The sequence below is a fragment of the Lolium perenne genome, chromosome 6 (genome assembly GCF_019359855.2).
Source record: "Lolium perenne isolate Kyuss_39 chromosome 6, Kyuss_2.0, whole genome shotgun sequence".
Lineage (NCBI taxonomy): Eukaryota > Viridiplantae > Streptophyta > Magnoliopsida > Poales > Poaceae > Lolium > Lolium perenne.
This window is the reverse complement of record NC_067249.2, coordinates 1,583,572-1,594,927: the sequence shown is the minus strand read 5'-3', so window position 1 is coordinate 1,594,927 and position 11,356 is coordinate 1,583,572. Positions and strand designations below refer to the sequence as shown.

The window sequence follows — 11,356 nt, the reverse complement described above, 5'->3', positions numbered from 1 at the left end:
TGCTGTTGCCACTAGGGATAAAACATTGGTGCTATGTTCAAGGATGTAGTCACTAGTTACATTACGCACAATACTTAATGCAATTGTCTGTTGTTAGCAACTTAATACTGGAGGGGGTTCGGATGATAACCTGAAGGTGGACTTTTTAGGCATAGATGCAGTTGGATGACGGTCTATGTACTTTGTCGTAATGCCCAATTAAATCTCACTATACTCATCATGATATGTATGTGCATGGTCATGCCCTCTTTATTTGTCAATTGCCCAACTGTAATTTGTTCACCCAACATGCTGTTCGTCTTATGGGAGAGACACCTCTAGTGAACTGTGGACCCCGGTCCAATTCTCTTTACTGAAATACAATCTACTGCAATACTTGTTCTGCTGTTTTCTGCAAACAATCATCTTCCACACAATACGGTTAATCCTTTGTTACAGCAAGCCGGTGAGATTGACAACCTCACTGTTTCGTTGGGGCAAAGTACTTTGGTTGTGTTGTGCAGGTTCCACGTTGGCGCCGGAATCCCTGGTGTTGCGCCGCACTACATCCCGCCGCCATCAACCTTCAACGTGCTTCTTGGCTCCTCCTGGTTCGATAAACCTTGGTTTCTTTCTGAGGGAAAACTTGCTGCTGTGCGCATCATACCTTCCTCTTGGGGTTGCCCAACGAACGTGTGAAATACACGCCATCAGGGTTCGAGAATAGTCTTGCTCTATATATATATATATATATTGAACCAGACCACGTGTGGCTCTGGCACCCGGTGCGGCCTAGTCAAAACATCCCGGCCACCCTTGGTCCCACCATATGTTGACGTAATTTCCTTATCTCTTTTACACCGACGGTTTTTCCCCACCACCATCGTTACAAGCTAGCCTGCCACTGGTGGCGAGAGGCTGCCCTAGCGACTACGGCGGGCGGCGAGCAGCTGCAGCTGGGCTGGGGATTACGGCCGGCGGTGGGCATCTGCAACAAGGGAGTTTTGTTAGGTATAATCACCAGCAAAGTTGGAGTTTTGTTACTTAGAAATGCTTCTCAGAATGCTTCTCACTTTTTATGATTTTCCTGTGTTGTTTTGTTACTCAGAAATGCTTCTCACTTTTTCAGATTCTAAGTTATACTTTTTCGTGTGGATGAAAATTGATGACAGTGTGAATGTTAAATACCTGGAAATTAGTCTGAGCTATTAGTTTCTTTGCTTCGAACTTTGATCATGTTCAGCCTTAGTAGATTTTGCCTGTTCGGGCGAATGTAGTTTAAGTATGCCAAATGTATCTTAAATCTGGGTAAGTCACTACAGGGTATATTCTAGTTGCTGGCCATTGAGCATAGATGACATTCTAAAATTTTGAATGTAACCATGAGGCGTTGTTCCTATTCTTGTGTTGGTAGTTCTGATGTGTCTTTGCCACCAAGAATTCTTACATGGATATAAGTTATTTACGTTGGCACTGAGAATTCTTACGTTGACGTAAGTTGTATTTACATCAGGCCCGTGCAATTTTACAACATTCCAGTTTGGGTACTGGTTAAATGTTAATTTTATTAATTGGTAAGTTCTTGCACTGTCTCCTGGTTCTCATGGATATACCATTATTTGATTCCAAAGGATAGGTACTGGTCTCCAACTAGTGCTGATTATTAATGTGGTTTGTTAAAATGGAAGTACGGCTGATACTTTAGCTCAATTTTGTTGTTTAGAGATCCAGTTGGCCCTACCATATATCACCTCTTTCTTGCTCTCTCTAGTTTATGTGTAGTTTTAATGCTTTAAGAATAACTCAACTGTACTTTGTGAGTACCTAGTTTTAAAAGTTTAAGAAAATGCTACCTACATAGCACTACAGGAATACACTTAAATGCCGACGGCCGAGGGCTATGTTGACGACCAAAGGTCGGGGCCGTCGGCGTAGTCGACATATGCCCACGGCTGGAAAACTATCGTCGGCATAGCCTGACCTATACCGTCGGTAGCCGTCGGCATAGATACAACCATCAGCATTCCCGCTATACGCCTAGGGCCGCCGTCAGCATAACCACACCTTCGGCACATCTGGATGACACGTGTCCACCGTCGCTGCTCGGATGACGACGCTAGGCTATGCCGACGGCAATAGCTACTCTCTCTAGGGATTGAGCGGGGCCAGTGCACAATGGTCGAAGAAAACCTACACATCGCCTTCCACACACCCGGCATGTGCGCTAGCTCTCTGGGAAACCCTGGACTCCGCCGGCATCTCCTGCCGAATCCGGTGGAAACTGACCGGATTTGAACTAAACGAAAACATTCTAGCGCTCCAGAAATTTCGAGAAAAATGTTTTTAGGTCTGTGACATGTCATTTTGTGTGCTATTTTTTCCGGTTTCGGCACTTCGCGAGCCAGTTCCCCACCGCACTCGTAACGGTGATACCGCATGTCTCGGGGGTCCCGTTTCGAGCACAGTTCATCCAAGGAAGGTCGGAAAAATGTGAAACCTTCGCGAGGCGTCATTTTATGTGACGTAGTTGCCTAGAAAACAAACAAACTTGGAATATGTCAGTTTCCCTGAGAAAACATTCATGAAATGAGTTACCACCTACGGAGTTCTATGGCTTTTAGGTCAAACTGGCTATGTTTCGAGGAACGGCATGGCATAGTTTGCCGGAGGCCATATTTGGCACGTGCATAGGCCTTAGGATGGGAAGCAAGGCCTTGGGTGGGGTTATCGTATCTAAGCCACCGAGAACCCGTTTTCCATCTTCGGAGTGAAGAAACAGGTTTTTTTGTGAAGCAGCTACGAGGGGCGCATTTAAGGATTGAGCGGGGCCAGTGCACAATGGTAGAAGAAAACCTACACATCGCCTTCCACACACCCGGCATGCGTGCTAGCTCTCTGGGAAACCCTGGACTCCACCGGCGTCTCCTGCCGAATCCGGTGGAAACTGGCCGGATTTGAACTAAACGGAAACATTCTAGCACTCCAGAAATTCCGAGAAAAATGTTTTTAGGTCCGTGATGTGTCATTTTATCTGCTATTTTTTCGGTTTCAGCACTTCACGAGTCGGTTCCCCGCCGTGCTCGTAACGGCGATACCGCATGTCTCAGGGTCCCGTTTCGAGCACAGTTCATCCAAGGAAGTTCGGAAAAACGTGAAACCTTCGTGAGGCATCATTTTATGTGACCTAGTTGCCTAAAAAACAAACAAACTTGGAATATGTCAGTTTCCCTGAGAAAACGTTGACGAAATGAGCTACCACCTACGGAGTTCTATGGCTTTTAGGTCAAACTGGCTATGTTTCGAGGTACGTCATGGCATAGTTTGCCGGAATGAGGCCATATTTGGCACGTGCATAGGCCCTAGGATGGGAAGCAAGGCCCTGGGCGGGGTTATCGTATCCAAGCCACCAAGAACCCATTTTCGATTTTCGAAGTGCAGAAACGGGTTTTTCTTTGTGAAGCAGCTACGAGGGGCGCATTTAAGGATTGAGCGGGGCCAATGCACAATGGTAGAAGAAAACCTACACATCGCCTTCCACACACCTGGCATGCGTGCTAGCTCTCTGGGAAACCCTGGACTCCATCGGCGTCTCCTGCCGAATCCGGTGGAAACTGACTAGATTTGAACTAAACGGAAACATTCAAGCGCTCCAGAAATTCCAAGAAAAATGTTTTTAGGTCCACGACATGTCATTTTATGTGCTGTTTTTCCGGTTTCGGCACTTCGCGAGCCGGTGCCCCGCCGCGCTCGTAACGGCGATACCGCATGTCTCGGGGGTCCCGTTTCTAGCACAGCTCATTCAAGGAAGGTCAGAAAAACATGAAACCTTCGCGAGGCATCATTTTATATGACCTAGTTGCGAGAAAAATAAACAAACTTGGAGTACATCAGTTTTTCTGAGAAAACGTTCACGAAATGAGCGACCACCTACGGAGTTCTATGGCTTTTAGGTCAAACAGGCTATGTTTCGAGGAACGACATGGCATAGTTTGCCGTAACGATGCCCTATTTGGCACGTGCATAGGCCCTGGGATGGGAAGCAAGGCCTTGGGCGGGGTTTTCGTATCCAAGCCACTGAGAACCCGTTTTCCATTTTTGGAGTGCAAAAATGAGTTTTTTTTGTGAAGTGGATACAAGGGGCGCATTTAAGGATTGAGCGGGGCCAGTGCACAATGGTAGAAGAACACCTACACATCGCCTTCCACACACCCAGCATGCGCTCTAGCTCTCTGGGAAACCCTGGACTCCACAGGCATCTCCTGCCGAATCCATTGGAAACTGACCGGATTTGAACTAAACGAAAACATTCCAGCGCTCCAGAAATTCCATGAAAAATGTTTTTAGGTCCACGACGTGTCATTTTATCTACTGTTTTTTTCCAGTTTCGGCCGTTCGTGAGACGGTGCCCCGCCGCGCCCGTAACGGCGATACCGCAAAGGGGTAGATCTGCAGGGGTCCCAGATTAGGGTTTCGCTGGAAATCGAGCACCGGAGGGAATCTTGAGATAAGATGGGCTAATAATTGTTACTACATGTTCCTATGATCTAACCAAACACAAAAGGGAAAAGTCCATTGGGGCACCGCCGTTGGAGGTCGGTCAAAGGGGTAGATCGCGTGGTCAACGGATTAGGGTTTCGTCGGAAACTCTAGCACAGGACGCCGAAATCCCCCCAAAAAAATTCATGTGGACCTATAGTAATATATGTTTGTATATTATAGTAAAAAAATCCTTTAGAAAAAAAATAAACTAAAAAATAATTGTTTCAAAAATAAAAAATGTGGCTACCTATGTCGGCATAGGCAGGCCGTCAGCATAGCTCGGGGGTTTAGTTCGACCGAACTACCCCGCACCGAGCTAGACGCACCAGACGCCGACCCACACCCTACTCCCGCTCCCGCTCCTCCACCCGAGCCGCCACCGGCTGCCCCTCACCCTGACGCGCCACCGCGCCCCTCCATCCACGCCTCCCGTGAGCTGCCACCCTCTACCCGCCGCCGCTGGCCGCGCCACCCTCTCCCCGCACCGCCTAGCCACCCTCTCCCCGCGCCTCCCCGCCACCCTCAGGCCGGTGCTCCGCAGGGGTGCCCCCATGGTAGCTCACGGTAAGCTAATTTTTTTCTTTCTTTTCTTCAATTTACTAATTGTTGTAGAGAATTAGAAATAGAATTGTGAAATGTGATTTGAAATAGAAATAGAGGAAATTTAAATGGAAATGCGATTTGAAATAGAAATATAAATAGAGGAAATATAAATATAAATAGGAATTTGTTTTGAAATGGAAATAGAAATGGAAATGTGATTTGAAATGGAAATAGAAAATAGAAAATAGAGGAAATAGAAATAGAAATAGGAATTTGTTTTGATTCAAATGAAAATAGGAATTTGTTTTAATAATGTGAATTTATTTTGATTGAATTTGTGGTTGTTTAAACTAGGCCCCATCATGACCGCCCCGGATCCCCGTTGGTTGGACTACTTCGCCAATCACGCTTCGAGGGTATAAATCTTCTGCCTCTTCTCTACTGTGCCTAAGGTTTATTTTCTTGTCTAGATAATCAAGTTAGTCACGTAACCTAGGAGTCTCCCGTTCGGAAGGGTTACGCGAATAAATATGCATTCAATTGTATATTTATACCCGCAACTCTTTTGGATTGTCCACGTTTTTGGACAGCTGGAGGATGTGTAGATTGGGTACATTTTTCATGCTCTGCTCCGTCCAGAGAATGGATTTTGGCGGCGCCTCCCCATTGTTCTCTGGATGTACATTCCTCTTGGCTTTTTTGCCTAGACGTGTATCAGGAGAAAGCAGGGAGGTGCTGCTGAAATTTGTGTCTGGTCAGGGTAGAGTGTGGAGAACGTATCCAATCTACACATCCTCGGGTGGGATTAGAGCTTTCCTATTAGAGTGGTTAGGACCATTATAAAAAACTAAAAATTTGTGTATTTAATTTGATGAGAGTAATTAATATGAAGTGTCATATTTGTATTGTGGCTCCCAATGAAGCAGAAGATGGCCGATAATGAGTGGATGTACAGTGGTCGTATCAGTGCGACTGAAAGAATAGCTGAGTGGCAATGGAAAACTGATTATTACGTGAAGGATGCAAATCGTGGTTCAAATGCAGTCCATCCACTTTGCCCTTGTGCTCGGTGCAAGATGTGTTTCCGTCAGGGCAGGATTGATATGACCAAAGACCTTTGGCAGCATGGGTATATGCCTGACTTTAGCATGCAGATCAACTTTGCCGAGCGTGACCATGATAGAGGGGAGGTGATGCAACAGCGCATCGATGGCAATGCGGACGATGGCATTAGAAACATGCTTGATAATTTGCATTATGCAGAGCAGGCACATTCGCCACCTCCAGAGGATGAACCAAAGGAACCGGGTGAACCGGAGCCAACCGCGAAGGCCTTCCTTGATATGATGGCCTCAGCAAAGAAACCTCTTTACCCGGGTGCAGAAATCTCCCAGTTGGATGCCATCTCGCAACTACTAGTCGATAAGGCCAAAAATGGCATGACCCGGTCAAGCTTTGAAGATAATTTGAAAACAATGGGTAACATGCTTCCTAAAGGATATTGTCTGCCCCAGAACATGTATGAATTGAAGAAAATCATGAGAGCGCTCTGCATGGATTATGAGAAGACACATTGTTGTCCTAAGGGTTGTGTCTTGTTTCGGAAGGAGTTTGTGGAACACACTCACTGTAGCAACACTAGTGGAGAAGAGGCCTTTGGACCCAAGCAAATGACCCACTGCTGAACCAAACCGGGTCCAATGCCCCCATTGGACCCGGTTCGTTTCTGCCCAGGACGACCCCACCCGCTGTTGCCTGTCCTGTAGCGGCCTTTGGACCCGGTTTGTATGACAAACCGGGACCAAAGGTCCACCCGCAGGGCGCGCCAGGCCGTGTCAGCCTGGGGAAGCCTTTAGTCCCGGTTTGTCATACAAACCGGGTCCAAAGGCCCCCCTCTGGCTATATAACCTTGCCCCTGCCCAAGTGTGAGCCACACTTAGCCATTTTTTCACTACCTTCACAAGAGGGTGTATTGCTCTCCTCTCTTCTTCACATGCACAAGAGGTGTTTGATGAAATGCTTAAGAGGATTTGCCACTTGAGTTTACACAAATCAAGCCACACTTAACTTGCTTTTTTCTTCTTCATCGAGGTTAACAACTTTATCCTTTCCATCTGCAATTGATAAAATGCATGTGTATATATACATCGTGATGTTCTGTAATGGTTTTGATCAGCTTAATTATATCATGCAGATGAATCGGCAATGGATGTACATTGACCGACGGTTTGACGAGTTCACTGCGGGCCTGGATAATTTTATGGCCGTGGCGGAGGCAAACAAACATGGTGGCTTCATGTATTGTCCATGTGTGGACTGCAAGAATACCGTAAATTACGCTCGCTCGAGTCTCATTCACAGCCACCTTCTGCGATCCGGTTTCATGCCCAGTTACTATTGTTGGACCAAGCACGGAGAAATAGGGGTTATGATGGAAGACAATGACGAAGAGGAAGAGGATGATGACGGTTATCCCAATTTCCCTGAATACGATGATACTGCAGAAGGCAATGAAGACAATGAAGTAGAAGATCAAGAGGCACCAGATGAGCCTGCTGATGATGATCTTGGCCGGGCCATTGCTGATGCAAGGAGAGAATGTGAAACTGAAAAGGAAAGGTTGGCCTTCGACAAGATGATAGAAGATCACAACAAATTGTTATACCCAACTTGCGAAGATGGCCATAAAAAGCTAGGCAGCACACTGGAATTGTTGCAATGGAAGGCAGAACGGTGTCACCGACTCGGGATTTGGAAAGTTCTTGACAATAATTAAGAGGAAGCTTCCAAGGGGTAACGAATTGCCCGCCAAGACGTACGAAGCGAAGAAGATTGTCTGCCCTCTAGGATTAGATGTGCAAAAGATACATGCATGCATTAATGACCGCATCCTCTACCGCGATGAGTACGAGAATTTGGATGCATGTCCGGTGTGCACTTTGCATTGCGGTATAAGATCAGACGAGATGACCCTGGTGATGTTGAGGGCGAGCGCCCCGGGAAGAGGGTTCTGCCAAGGTTATGTGGTATGCTCCTATAATACCACGGCTGAAACGCTTGTTCAGAAATAAAGAGCATGCTAGGTTGTTGCGATGGCACAAAGAAGACCGTAAGAAAGACGTGATGTTAAGGCACCCTGCTGATGGCTCCCAATGGAGAAAAATCGATAGAGAGTTCCCAAACTTTGCACCGGATGCAAGGAACTTACGGTTTGGTCTCAGTACAGATGGCATGAATCCTTTTGGAGAGCAGAGCTGCAGCCATAGCACCTGGCTTTGTGACTCTTTGTATATATAACCTTCCTCCTTGGTTGTGCATGAAGCGGAAGTTCATTATGATGCCAGTGCTCATACAAGGCCCGAAGCAACCCGGGAACGACATTGATGTGTACCTGAAGCCATTAGTCGAAGAACTTCTACAGCTGTGGTCCCTAGCAGGTGTACGTGTGTGGGACGAGCACAAGCAGGAGGAATTTGACCTAAGAGCGATGCTTTTCGTAACCATCAATGACTGGCCTGCTCTTGGTAACATTTCAGGACAGTCAAACAAGGGATACAATGCATGCACACACTGTTTACATGAGCTCGAAGGTGATTATTTGGAAAAAGGTCGGAAGGTCGTGTGCACAGGGCATCGTCGATTTCTTAGGCTTACCCATCCCGTAAGAAAGAAAGGCAAGCATTACAACGGTGAGGCTGATCACCGGAGGAAGCCTCCCCATCGTGATGGTGTTGATATATTTGGTATGGTCAAGGATCTAGATGTAATATTTGGAAAGGGTCCTGGCGGACGGTCTGTTCCGAATGACGATGCCGGACACGCGCCCATGTGGAAGAAGAAATCTATATTTTGGGATCTACCCTATTGGGAAGTCTTAGAGGTCCGCTCTTCAATCGATGTGATGCACGTGACGAAGAATCTTTGCGTGAACCTGCTAGGCTTTTTGGGTGTGTACGGGAAGACAAAAGATACACCGAAGCACGGGAGGACCAGCAACGTTGGAAAGACCCCAAAAAGCTGCATGAGAGAGTTAAAGGACGTCATTTATCCAGCTACGCTCTTACAAAAGCGAGAGAAGGAAATATTTTTTGAATGTCTTAGCAGTATCAAGGTCCCGTCTGGCTTCTCCTCCAATATAAAGGGAATAATAAATATGGAGAAGAAAACATTCCAGAACTTGAAGTCTCATGACTGTCACGTGATAATGACACAGTTGCTTCCGATTGCATTGAGGGGGCTTCTACCGGAAAATGTTCGACTGCCCATTGTGAAGCTATGTGCATTCCTCAATGCAATTTCTCAGAAGGTAATAAATCCAGAAATTCTACCGAGGTTGCAGAATGATGTGGTCCAATGTCTCGTTAGTTTTGAGCTGGTGTTCCCACCATCCTTCTTCAATATTATGACACATCTCCTCGTTCACCTGGTCGATGAGATTTCCATTCTCGGTCCTGTGTTTCTACACAATATGTTCCCCTTCGAGAGGTTCATGGGAGTCTTGAAGAAATATGTTCATAACCGTGCTAGGCTAGAAGGAAGCATCTCCAAGGGCTATGGAACAGAGGAGGTCATTGAATTCTGTGTTGACTTTATTCCACGACCTTAAGCCGATTGGTGTTCCTGAATCGCGGCATGAAGGGAGACTAAGTGGAAAAGGCACGCTAGGAAGGAAATCAATGATATGTAGGGACGGGATTTCTTTGACTCAAGCACACTACACAGTCCTACAAAGTTCCACATTGGTGGCTCCGTATATCGGTGACCACAAGAACTTTCTACGCTCCCAGAACCCGGGGCAGTCGAACGATTGGATTAGACGTGAACACATGTCGACTTTCGGCGGTTGGTTGCAAAAACATCTCCTGAATAACGAACATATTGAAGATCAGTTGTACTTGCTGGCCCAGACACCATCTTCGACTGTAGTGACTTTCCAAGGGTACGAGATAAATGGGAATACATTTTACACGATCGCCCAAGATAAAAAGAGCACCAACCAAAACAGTGGTGTCCGCTTTGATGCAATAATGAATGAAGGCCCAAATGACACATATTATGGTTACATAGAGGATATATGGGAACTTGAGTATGGACCTTCTTTTAAGGTCCCTTTGTTTAGGTGCAAATGGGTCAACAAAACAGGAGGCGGGGTTCAGGGTAGACAAGTTGTATGGAATGACAACAGTGGATCTCAACAATCTTGGGTATAGAGGCAGACCATTCGTCCTAGCCAAGGATGTGGCCCAGGTTTTCTATGTGAAGGATATGTCTACCAAACCAAGAAAAAGGAAACATAAGGAAACAAATACATCAAACGATGAGCCAAAGCGCCACATAGTTCTTTCTGGAAAAAGAAACATCGTGGGAGTGGAGGACAAGACAGACATGTCAGAAGATTATAATCAGTTTGATGAAATTCCACCCTTCAGAGTGAACATTGATCCAAGCATCAAGTTAAATGATGAAGATGCTCCATGGTTACGGCCGAAGAAGATTAATTAAATGATGAAGATGCTCCATCATCAAGTTAATTGAAGAATGTTCATGGCACAAATGAGTATGTCAACATGGCAATCAATTTCCCATTTATTTTTGTGTAATCATGTAACTGTATGTAAGATATTAAAAGTGGAGATGCGCCACGGGAGATTTCCCAACCCTTTCCCCAACAACTTTGTTAGATGAGATGTAGTCGTTCGGGGCTTGGCAAGGCGTATCGATGCTCCTTTTATAGGCACGGCACCTCTTCTACTTTGTCTTGTTCCTTCGACGGGCGTCGTGCGCTACATGCTTTATCTCATCGAGCGGTGCGTCCACCCATGCGTTCTTATCCTGCCGACATCTTTAGTCCCGGTTGTACCCACCAGCCGGGACTAAAGGTTACCCACACGTCCTTATCCCACCGACAGTTTTGTTAGATGACACAAAAAAGGATCTTTAGTCCCGGTTGTACCCACCAGCCGGGACTAAAGGTTACCCACACGTCCTTATCCCACCGACAGTTTTTGGCGCCACTGCGTTCCCGCCTATTTTTCTTCCCGCGCTTTCCACTGCTTCCCGCCTCCGTCCTCCCGCCATTTTTTCACTATATATATGTTGGCTTGGCCTCCATTTACATATCACATCTAGACTCATATCTGCAAACCTCATCACCAGGTCACATGGCTTCCATCGTATCTCTAACCCTCCGGGAGGCGGAGGCGCTTTGCGCGTCGAACTACCCCTGCCCGCCGGGCTACCGCGTCCCTACCGGCTGGTTGCTGAGCGTCGGAGGGGTACCGGTCCCTCCTGTCCC

At 46.5% G+C, this 11,356-nt stretch overlaps 1 pseudogene; it reads left to right on the top strand.

Annotated features, from left to right (window-relative positions):
* Positions 1 to 6,703: 6,703 nt before the first annotated feature.
* LOC139832823 (uncharacterized) lies at positions 6,704 to 10,710 on the top strand (annotated as a pseudogene).
* Positions 10,711 to 11,356: the final 646 nt, after the last annotated feature.